Source organism: Haematobia irritans, chromosome 1, assembly GCF_050003625.1.
Source record: "Haematobia irritans isolate KBUSLIRL chromosome 1, ASM5000362v1, whole genome shotgun sequence".
In the NCBI taxonomy this organism is placed as follows: Eukaryota; Metazoa; Arthropoda; class Insecta; order Diptera; family Muscidae; genus Haematobia; species Haematobia irritans.
The window spans coordinates 249,699,652-249,710,361 of NC_134397.1; the positions used below are offsets into that span (position 1 = coordinate 249,699,652).

The 10,710-nt window shown below is 32.9% G+C and overlaps 1 long non-coding RNA gene across 1 annotated transcript; it reads right to left on the reverse strand.

The window, feature by feature from the left end:
* Window positions 1–218: 218 nt before the first annotated feature.
* On the reverse strand, window positions 219–930 carry LOC142219620 (uncharacterized). Its single transcript, XR_012717672.1, has 2 exons — window positions 515–930; window positions 219–445 (listed from the first exon to the last, which is right to left on the reverse strand). It is a non-coding gene; the product is annotated as an uncharacterized LOC142219620 (long non-coding RNA).
* Between the last annotated feature and the right edge of the window lie 9,780 nt (window positions 931–10,710).

The window sequence follows — 10,710 nt, forward strand, 5'->3', positions numbered from 1 at the left end:
TGCCAACTTGTAGGAAGAAAAAGTGGTATTTTTTGACTGTGTTTCGATCAATTACATTCATTTTTATACCCTAAATAGTGGTCAGGGTATAATAACAACAAAAACAAAAAATGTGCCTACCAGAAATATTGATTTTAGACCCCATAAAATATATACCGATCGACTCTGAATCACCTCCTTTAATTAAATGTTATTAATCGAAATGCAAAGAAACTTAATTTAAAAATAACGAATGTTGGTTTATTAGTTATTTAAACATAAAGGTACCTATGTTATATATCAAAATTCAAATAACATAATATGGTTGTCTTTTCTATGCTTATTGAAAATATTGCGATTTTGGAGTTTTATATTTACATGCAGCGGCAAAATAGGCGGTAACACTACTGGAGAGAATTCATATGTGAACCGTTATATTTTCATTGTTAGTTGCTGGTGCAATAGTCTGAAAATAGTCAGTTATTAGTAGTAATATTACCAGTTTAAACCAAAAAATATTTAGGAATTTGATTACCACCGCAATTACCATCAATCTCCCTGCTTTCAGCTATAAAAGCATTCGTTTTATTGTGATATGGCATCCCTACTTGACATTATATTGCTCTCTTCTGCTTCTCAGTTTCTCCTTCTCTCACTTACTCACAACTCCAAACAAATGGTGGTGGTTTTATACATTTTACTAGCGTGGAGATGGAAATACAATAGGTACACCATATAAAACTTGCAAATACGCGAGATGTGTGTAAGTTTGCAAATGCTGAATATGTAAATAGTGTTTGGCGTGAGTTTTTGTATTTGTACACACAAGATAATAGTTCATGTGTAGGGAAAAATACAATGATTTGCGGGAACAAATGAGAGTAAACAATGACCCTCAATAGACAAAAATGTCTTGATATGTCTTATAAGACGTCTTGTGCAGGCCTTTAGTATGTACTATATTCGACAGCGAATTGCATACATGTAGTGAAAAGTTATTCGATGCAGACCTCTATCATCCACAATTGAATTACTTGGGTTGTGGTATCTTAAAACTTCTTAACATCGTTTTCTAAATTGTGAGTTAGTCCATACGTGGTATATATTAGACAAAAAAGTTACAGTATGTCAAGAAAGTCTTTTGACATTGCCAAATATTTCAAATTCTAGAAATAATTGAAATATTAAATATTTTATTAAATTTTTAATTCTGTGTACGTATGTATACTTTGCAAAATACATAATAAAATATTTTTTTTTAAATTTCATTATATTTAATTTTGGAACAAAACATAATTTTTATCCCATTGTCAAAACACTTTCTTGACAAACTGTATGTATAGGTAAGTCTACAAATAATTACGAATCGATACGGACTTTTTGCACGGTACGTAGAGAGTCAGAATTGAAATATGGGGGTCACTTATATGGGGGCTATATACAATTATGAACTTGATATGGACCAATTTTTGTGTGATTGGAAATCGATTTATCTGAGGGATATATATAACTATAGACCGATATGGACCTAGTTAGGCATGGTTGTTAACGACCATATACTAGCACAATGTACCAAATTTCAACTGACTCGGATGAAATTTGCTCCTCCAAGAGGCTCCAAAACCAAATCTCGGGATCGGTTTGTATGGGGCTATATATGATTATGGACTGATATGGACCACTTTCGGCATGGTTGTTAAATATCATATACGATAACCACGTACTAAATTTCAAGCAGATCGGATGAATTTTGCTTCTCCAAAAGGCAACCAATTCCTGCATGGTTGTTCGATACCATATACTAATATCACATACCAAATTTCAACCGAATGGGAAGAATTTTGCTCTTCCAAGGGGCTCTGGAGGTCAAATCTGGGAATCGGTTTATAGGGGGCCTATATATAATTATGGACCGATTTCGCCCAATTTTTGCATGGGAGTTTGAGGCCATATATTAACACCACGTACCAAATTTCAACTGAATCAGATGAATTTTGGTCTTCCAAGAGGCTCCAGAGGTCAAATCTGGTGATCGGTTTATATGGGGGCTATATGTAATTATGGACCGATATAGACCAATTTTGGCATGGTTGTTAGAAACCATATACTAACACTATGTACCAAATTTCAGCCGGATAGGATGAAATTTGCTTCTCTTAGAGGCCTCGCAAGCCAAATCGGGGGATCGGTTTATATGGGGGCTATATATAATTATGGACCGATGTGGACCAAATTTTCCATGGTTGTTAGAGACCATATACTAACACCATGTACCAAATTTCAGCCGGATCGGATGAAATTTGCTTCTCTTAGAGGCCTCGCAAGCCAAATCGGGGGATCGGTTTATATGGGGGCTATATATAATTATGGACCGATGTGGACCAATTTTTGCATGGTTGTTAGAGACCATATACTAACACCATGTACCAAATTTCAGCCGGATCGGATGAAATTTGCTTCTCTTAGAGGCCTCGCAAACCAAATCGGGCGATCGGTTTATATGGGGGCTATATATAATTATGGACCGATGTGGACCAATTTTTGCATGGTTGTTAGAGACCATATACTAACACCATGTACCAAATTTCAGCCGGATCGGATGAAATTTGCTTCTCTTAGAGGCCTCGCAAGCCAAATCGGGGGATCGGTTTATATGGGGGCTATATATAATTATGGACCGATGTGGACCAATTTTGGCATGGTTGTTAGAGACCATATACTAACACCATATACCAAATTTCAGCCGGATCGGATGAAATTTGCTTCTCTTAGAGGCCTCGCAAGCCAAATCGGGGGATCGGTTTATATGGGGGCTATATATAATTATGGACCGATGTGGACCAATTTTCGATCGACTCAGAATTTCACCACGACCCAGAATATATATACTTTATGGGGTCTTAGAGCAATATTTCGATGTGTTACAAACGGAATGACAAAGTTAATGGTGGAGGGTATAATAATATACCATCCCATCCTATGGTGGAGGGTATAAAAACGTTTTCGGTACACATTCCAAACCTGGTTTTTTGCGTGTATACTTTAAAGGAAATCAAGCAAAAATTTTATTTCTATAGAACATTTTCTCAAAATTTTATTTCTGTAGAAAATTTTCTGAAAATTTTATTTCTTTAGAAAATCGAGTCAAAATTGTATTTCAAAAGAAAATGTTAAAATTTTATTTTTATAGCAAATTATGTAAAAATTTTATTTCTAAAGAAAATGTAGAAGTATTATTTTTGTAGCAAATTATGTAAAAATTTATTTCTATAGAAAATTTTGTTAAAATTGTATTTCAATAGAAAATTTTGTAAAAAATGTATTTCTATAGAAAATTGTGTCAAAATTTTATTTTTTTATACCCTCCATCATAGGATGGGGGTATATTAACTTTGTCATTCCGTTTGTAACACATCGAAATATTGCTCTAAGACCCCATAAAGTATATATATATATATATATATATATATATATATTCTGGGTCGTGGTGATATTCTGAGTCGATCTAAGCATGTCCGTCCGTCCGTCCGTCTGTTGAAATCACGCTAACTTCCGAACGAAACATGCTATCGACTTGAAACTTGGCACAAGTAGTTGTTATCGATGTAGGTCGGATGGTATTGAAAATGGTCCATATCGGTTCACTTTTACGTATAGCCCCCATATAAAGGGACCCTCAGATTTGGATTGTGGAGCCTCTAACAGAGGCATGTTTCATCCGATCCGGCTGAAATTTGGTACATGGTGTTGGTATATGGTCTCTAACAACCATGCAGAAATTAGTCCACATCGGTGCATAGTTATATATAGCCCCCATATAAACCGATCACCAGATTTGGCTTGCGGAGCCTCTATAAGAAGCAAATTTCAGCCGATTCGGTTGAAATTTGGTACGTGATATTACTATATGGTCTCTAACAACCATGCAAAAATTGGTCCACATCGGTCCATAATTATATATAGCCCCCATATAAACCGATTCACAGATTTGGCTTGCGGAGCCTCAAAGAGAAGAAAATTTCATCCGATCCGGCTGAAATTTGGTACATGGTGTTGGTATATGGTCTCTAACAATCATGCAAAAATTGGTCCACATCGGTCCATAATTATATATAGCCCCCATATAAACCGATCCCCAGATTTGGCTTGCGGAGCCTCAAAGAGAAGCAAATGTCACCCGATCCGGCTGAAATTCGGTACATGATGTTGGTATATGGTCTCTAACAACCATGCAAAAATTGGTCCACATCCGTCCATAATTATATATGGACCCCATATAAACCGATCTCCAGATTTGGCTTGCGCAGCCTCAAAGAGAAGCAAATTGCATCCGATCCGGCTGAAATTTGGTACATGGTGTAGGTATATGATCTCTAATAACCGTGCAAAAATTGGTCCACATCGGTCCATAATTATATAAAGCGCCCATATAAACCGATCCCCAGATTTGGGTTCCGGAGCCTCAAAGAGAAGCAGATTCCATCCGATCCGCCTGAAATTTGGTACATGATATTGGTATATGGTCTCTTACAACCATGCAAAAATTTGTCCACATCGGTTCATAATTATATATAGCCCCCATATAAACCGATCCCCAGATTTGGCTTGCGAAGTCTCCAAGAGAAGCAAATTTCATCCAATCCGGTTGTAATTTGGAACATGGTGTTAGTATATGATCTTTAACAAGCGTGCCAGAATTGGTCCATATCGGTCCATAATTATATATAGCCCCCATATAAAACGTTCTCCAGATTTGACCTCCGGAGCCTCTTGGAGGAGCAAAATTCATCCGATCCGGTTCAAATTAGGAACGTGGTGTTAGTATATGGTCGCTAACAACCATACCAAAATTGGTCCAATCACACAAAAATTGGTCCATATCGGTTCATAATCATGGTTGCCACTAGAGCCAAAAATAATCTACCAAGATTTTATTTCTAGAGAAAATTTTGTTAAAATTTTATTCGGTTCATAATAAAATTTTCATCATTGTCAAAATTTTATTTCTATAGAAAATATTCTTTAAATTTTATTCGGTTCATAATCATGGTTGCCACTCGAGCCAAAAATAATCTACCAAGATTTTATTTCTATAGAAAATTTTGTCAAAAGTTTATTTCTATAGAAAATTTTGTGAAAATTTTATTTCTATCGAAATTTTTGTAAAAATTTTATTTCTGTAGCGTTACCGCAACTTAAGTAATTCGATTGTGGATGGCAGTGTTTAGAAGAAGTTTCTACTCAATCCATGATGGAGGGTACATAAGCTTCGGCCTGGCCGAACTTACGGCCGTATATACTTGGTTTTTTTTTTTTGAAATCGGGTCAAAATTTTATTTCTAAAGAAAATCCCAGAAAAACAGTGTCGCCAAAAAAATGCAGTGAAAACGTTCTTTTTGGATCCGGAAGTAGTTCAAATTTGGCGCAGAAGCGATGAATTTAACATGGGCTTGTCATAGGACGGATGTCCACCATTTCAACAACCGTTGCACTGAATTTGCTTCACTTCTTACTTTGTGATCTTCTTTGCTTGATTTGCTTTAAAGTATACACGCAAAAGTATATCGCCCTCCCACAGCAAAGGTGTTCACACCGTAAGAAGTGAAGCAAATTCAGTGCAACGGTTGTTGAAATGATGGACATTTTTCTTATGACAAGATTCATTTGGCGCTAATAACGGATCTTTGTCTAGAGGCCACCACCAAACTTCCATAAAATGTTCAACCCTACCGAAGAACTTAACCGGAGAACTAATTGCAACCCTACCGAAGAACTTAACCGGAGAACTAATTGCAACTGACGGTGAAACTTCTTTATTTTAATGAAAATTGATATTCATGATTTATTACCAACATTTATTGCTCTTTATAATGAAAAAAGGAGACAATATATTGTGTCCACAATGAATAGCATGTATCACGTGCTAAAAAATCTTTTTCAGACTTATTGTCTTCTTTAACCAGAAAGATGATTGTATTGTTTTCGATTTTTTCAACCAGGTTCTAATTAAAAATTATAAAGAATCGTTCAAAAGAGCAAAGAATATAAGCAGATGTTATTTCGATTTCAAATTCCAAAGACTTGACAAATTTATTACACAGCATTTGGATCAATAAAAGGAAGGACGAAGTCTCGTTTCATATTTCCACTTATAAATTGCTTCTTTAGTTAGGTGTTATGGCAATTGCTCACTTCTTTTTTTTCCAAACCTTTGTTAACTTAATTAGTATTAATTTCAAATCGATTTCTGATTTCCTTGAACTACAAAATCATTCTCTTCTGAAGATCATTTTTCGCCTGAATTGCCTGTGGTGCAGGGAGAACAATTAACTTGATTGGCTGCTGTGTAAATTAATGATGGCAAACCTGAAGAATCCTTAAGGACTTCTCAAAAGTCTTGGCGAGATATTTTCTTTATTGATCAGCGGCAATTGGTTTATGGCTATCACAAAAGTGAAAACAATTAAATATTACAAAGAGAATAATGTGCAAACATCTATCGTAGAGTGTTGTTGTACAAAACCCAGAGAACAATTTAACAATAAATTTAAAAAGAAAAAAAATTAAAACTAATTTCATTTCAATTTGATGATTTGATCGAAATACCCACAAAAAGAAAATCTGAAGTGTTTTATACCTTCGATTTTTGGCTAGAAGACAAACAAGGGATGTTGCAAAAGTCACAATCATTCAAACAAGTATTCCCTATTTACAGATCTGTATGGCATGAAGTACGGCTACATGAGTCTAAAAACAAGGGTTGCGCATGCGCTCTTTGTATGGCGCTCTCATGCCTTAGTAAAGAAACATTTGATTTTCGTTTTTTTTTCGTTTGTCTTAGAAAAAGGACTTATTCAGGTGTTAGAATTGTAATTTGATGATGTTTACTTTCGTTTTATTCCCTTTGTTTTATTGTAGTCCTTTGGGTTCCATTCCCCTCATATCCTCTTTTATTGGTATGTATGGCGTGAAAATGAAGCGAGAAACTGGTATAACAAACAATCCCTTGACAATAGCGGTGTGATATTGTGTTTTTTGTTTTTATACTTTGGTCTTTGTTTTTTTTTTTTTTTGGGAAAGTCAATAGGCTTTCTATTGTTCTGGGTAATTGGACAAATAATAGGCATATGATTTGCAAGAAATCGAAAATGAATTGAATTCGCACTATTTTAAGTTGACAATACTAACTGCTTGATATACAGTCAATTTCTAAAGATGACATTTTTAGTGAATGATTTATAGAGTTTTTTTCCCCGGATTTTTACCATTCCCAAGAATGCGGGATTTCTTTCGAATTTACCGGGATCCCGGGAAATTCGATGTGGCATATATTTAGACATTTGAATAAATTGCAAACCGACTAAAGCTACGGTTATAAGGCGCTGTCTGGACAACTAACAATGTTTTATTATCCCAGCAAAAAAAGCGTCGCCAAAAATGTAATGAAAATGTTATTTTTGGATCCGGAAGTGGTGCAAAATTGACGCAGAAGCGATGAATTTAACATGGGCTTGTCATAGGACGGAAGTCCTCCATTTCAACAGCCGTTGCACTGAATTTGCATCACTTCTTTAGGTGTGATCCGAACTCAATGTTTTGGATGTAAATTAAAAAATTCTGTGATGGTTTGTCAAATAAATAATTTTTATAATTTTTTATAATTTTTAATGGATTCTAACGCTTGTCTGAAACGTTTGACCTCAAATATTTTTTTCAACAAAATTTAAATGATTTGTACCATTTTATAAATTCTTACTCTGTTTCTAACCTATTTGAAACAAAATAGAGTTAAAATTACCCATTAACCCCCATTTTCATAAAGCTCCGTTAGTGTTCCGTTAACTAACCAGCTTTTAAACCGTATTATGGACGAAGCTGTCATTTTGCATATATATTCCATATGCCAGTTAGGAACTTAACTGACGAAAATTTTTCAGTTAAAGTTAACTGGAGAGAAGATATTTGCAATTTATTTCCTGTTAACTGGCAGTTAAAGCCTAACGGAGCTACATGAAAATGGCCGTAAAAGTATGAAAAAAACATGTTATGAAAAATTGAATGAAAAAAACTTCCTGGGTAGTTATAATAAAGAACATCATTGGAAGTGCATCCTCTAGAAGAGCTTTTAAATGTTAATCTCTTACATCGCCCAGGAAAACAAGCATCGCCAAAAAAGTTGTGAAATTGTTCTTTTTGGATCCGGAAGTGATGCAAAATTGGCGCAGAAGCGATGAATTTAACATGGGCGTATGTCCACCATTTCAACAGCCGTTGCACTGAATTTTCATAAATTCTTAAGGTGTGATGAAAATTCAATGTTCTAGATGTGAATTGATAAATTTTGTGATATTTTGACGAATAAATAATTTTAAATTTTTTTAATTAATTTTAATGCATTCTAACGCTTGTCAGGAACCTTTGACCTAGAATGGATTTAGCATTTTTTTGGCAATATTTAAATAATTCGTACCATTTCATTAATTCTTAATTTGTTTTTAATCTATTTAAAACAAAAAAAAAATAATTTCGATTAAAAATATGAAAAATGTCAATTATAAAAAAATTGACCCAAATTAACTTCCTGTGCAGCTAAACTAAAGAACATCCTTGGGAGGACATTTTTGGAAGTGCTTTTAAAGTTGAAACTGGGCTAGACCCACGACTGTGTATGTCGGAAAAGGAAAATATTACTACTTACCAAAAAACTACCAAACACAAAAATCTTATTTTGCAAAATTCCATTTCTATAGAAAATGTTGTCAAAATTTTATTTCTAAAGCACAATTTGTCAAAATTTTATTTTTAAAGCTAATTTTACTTCAATAAAAAATTTTGTAAAACTTTTATTTCTATAGAAAATTTTCTCAAAATTTTATTTCTATAGAAAAGTTTCCCAAAATTTTATTTCATTAGAAAATTTTCTCAAAATTTTATTTCTATAGGAAATTTTGTCAACATTTTATTTTTTAGAAAATTTTATCAAAATTTTATTTCTATAGAAAATCGTGTCAAAATTTTATTTCTTTAGAAAATCGTGTCAAAATTTTATTTCTAAAGATAATGTTGTCAATTTTTTTTTCTAAAGCAAATTTTGTAAATATTTTATTTGTAAAGCAAATGTAAAAATTTTATTTCTATAGAAAATTTTGTCAACATTTTATTTCTTTAGAAAATTTTGTCAAAATTATATATCTTTAGAAAATTTTGTCAAAAATTTATTTTTATAGAAAATCGTGTCAAAATTTTATTTCTAAAGAAAATTTTGTAAAAATTTTATTTCTATAGAATATCGTGTCAAAATTTTATTTCTAAAGAAAATTTTGTAAAAATTTTATTTCTATAGAAAATTTTCTCAAAATTGTATTTATATAGAAAATTTTGTTAAACTAAAGAACATCTTTGGGAGTACATTTTTGGAAGTGCTTTTAAAGTTGTGCCTTTAGAAGAACTTCCAAATTTTTTTGCTGGGCGGTCACATATACGCAAAGAAAATAAACGTTTAGAAAACGTATACCGAAAACGTTTTTCTTTTGTTAGAGTTTTTTGGAATTTCTTCGAAAATTGTAAATTTTTTTATCACCACAAAAATTCGTTTTGTACCAAATTTTTATTTTTTCAATAAGAAACAATTTTTTTGAACCAACAACACATTTCATTTCGTTTATTTCGTTTCTGACTTTAAGTCTTTAATCAGACACATTTTACAGTTCATAGTAAAAATTTAATATAGTAGTGTTGAACATTTTTTCGGAATCTTGCGAACATATTTGGAATACATGAAAAAAAAACAAAAAAAAAACTTTTTGGTGTATGTGGAAGTAGGGAGCGAACCCAGGACCCTTGGTAAGCAAGGCGGACGTATTAACTACTGCTCCACGGTGCCCAACTAAATGTATGTTTCTGTTAAATAAAAGTTGTTTAATCTGCTCGTGGGCGCCACAAACTATGCTATATAAATATAACTTATACCGATAATTGTCTATTGATGACAATAACAGCTACGAAACCCAGTGGATAGTGTGTTGGCTTACAAATTGCATGGTCCGCGGTTCGATTCTCCGTCCAGGCGAAAGGTAAACTTTAAAAAATTTTCGCCGTCCAGGCGAAAGGTAAACTTTAAAAAATTTCTTCTACATTGTTTGTATAACAGAAAAAGGTTCTTAGAACTAGAAAACCTCGTGGAAGTGAGAAAGATGTGAGGGAAAATGCATTTATACAGAAAAGATTGTTTTTTGAGTTAGCATTTATGAAATTGTTTTTACATCCTGGAAAAGAATAAACGTTTATCACAAAAAGTATATATACTTTTCTTCCAAATAAACTTCCTTACAGCGAAAAGCAAATGAGAAACGATATTAGTTTGTCTAAAATTTCTTTTGGGAGGAAAGAATTATTTTTTTGCGTGTACATCATACTAAAGTAAGAACTATTTTGTAAAACACAAAATAAAAAAAAAACTTTATAATATATCGTAGTGTGATTTTTTGTAACATTGTATGGAAATGAAATAAACTTATTTCGATTTCACCATATTTCACGATATACACATGTTCAGTCAGTATTCCCAAAAGCAATACATCATCTAAATTTGAAATTAAACTAACTATCATAACTAACTATCATAATAAAAGTTGCCATTTTCAAATTTCATAAACACTTTATGAAAATATTTTAAAATAAATATTTATGAAAATATTTTAAAATAATGCAATTGCAAACGTGTTTATACGA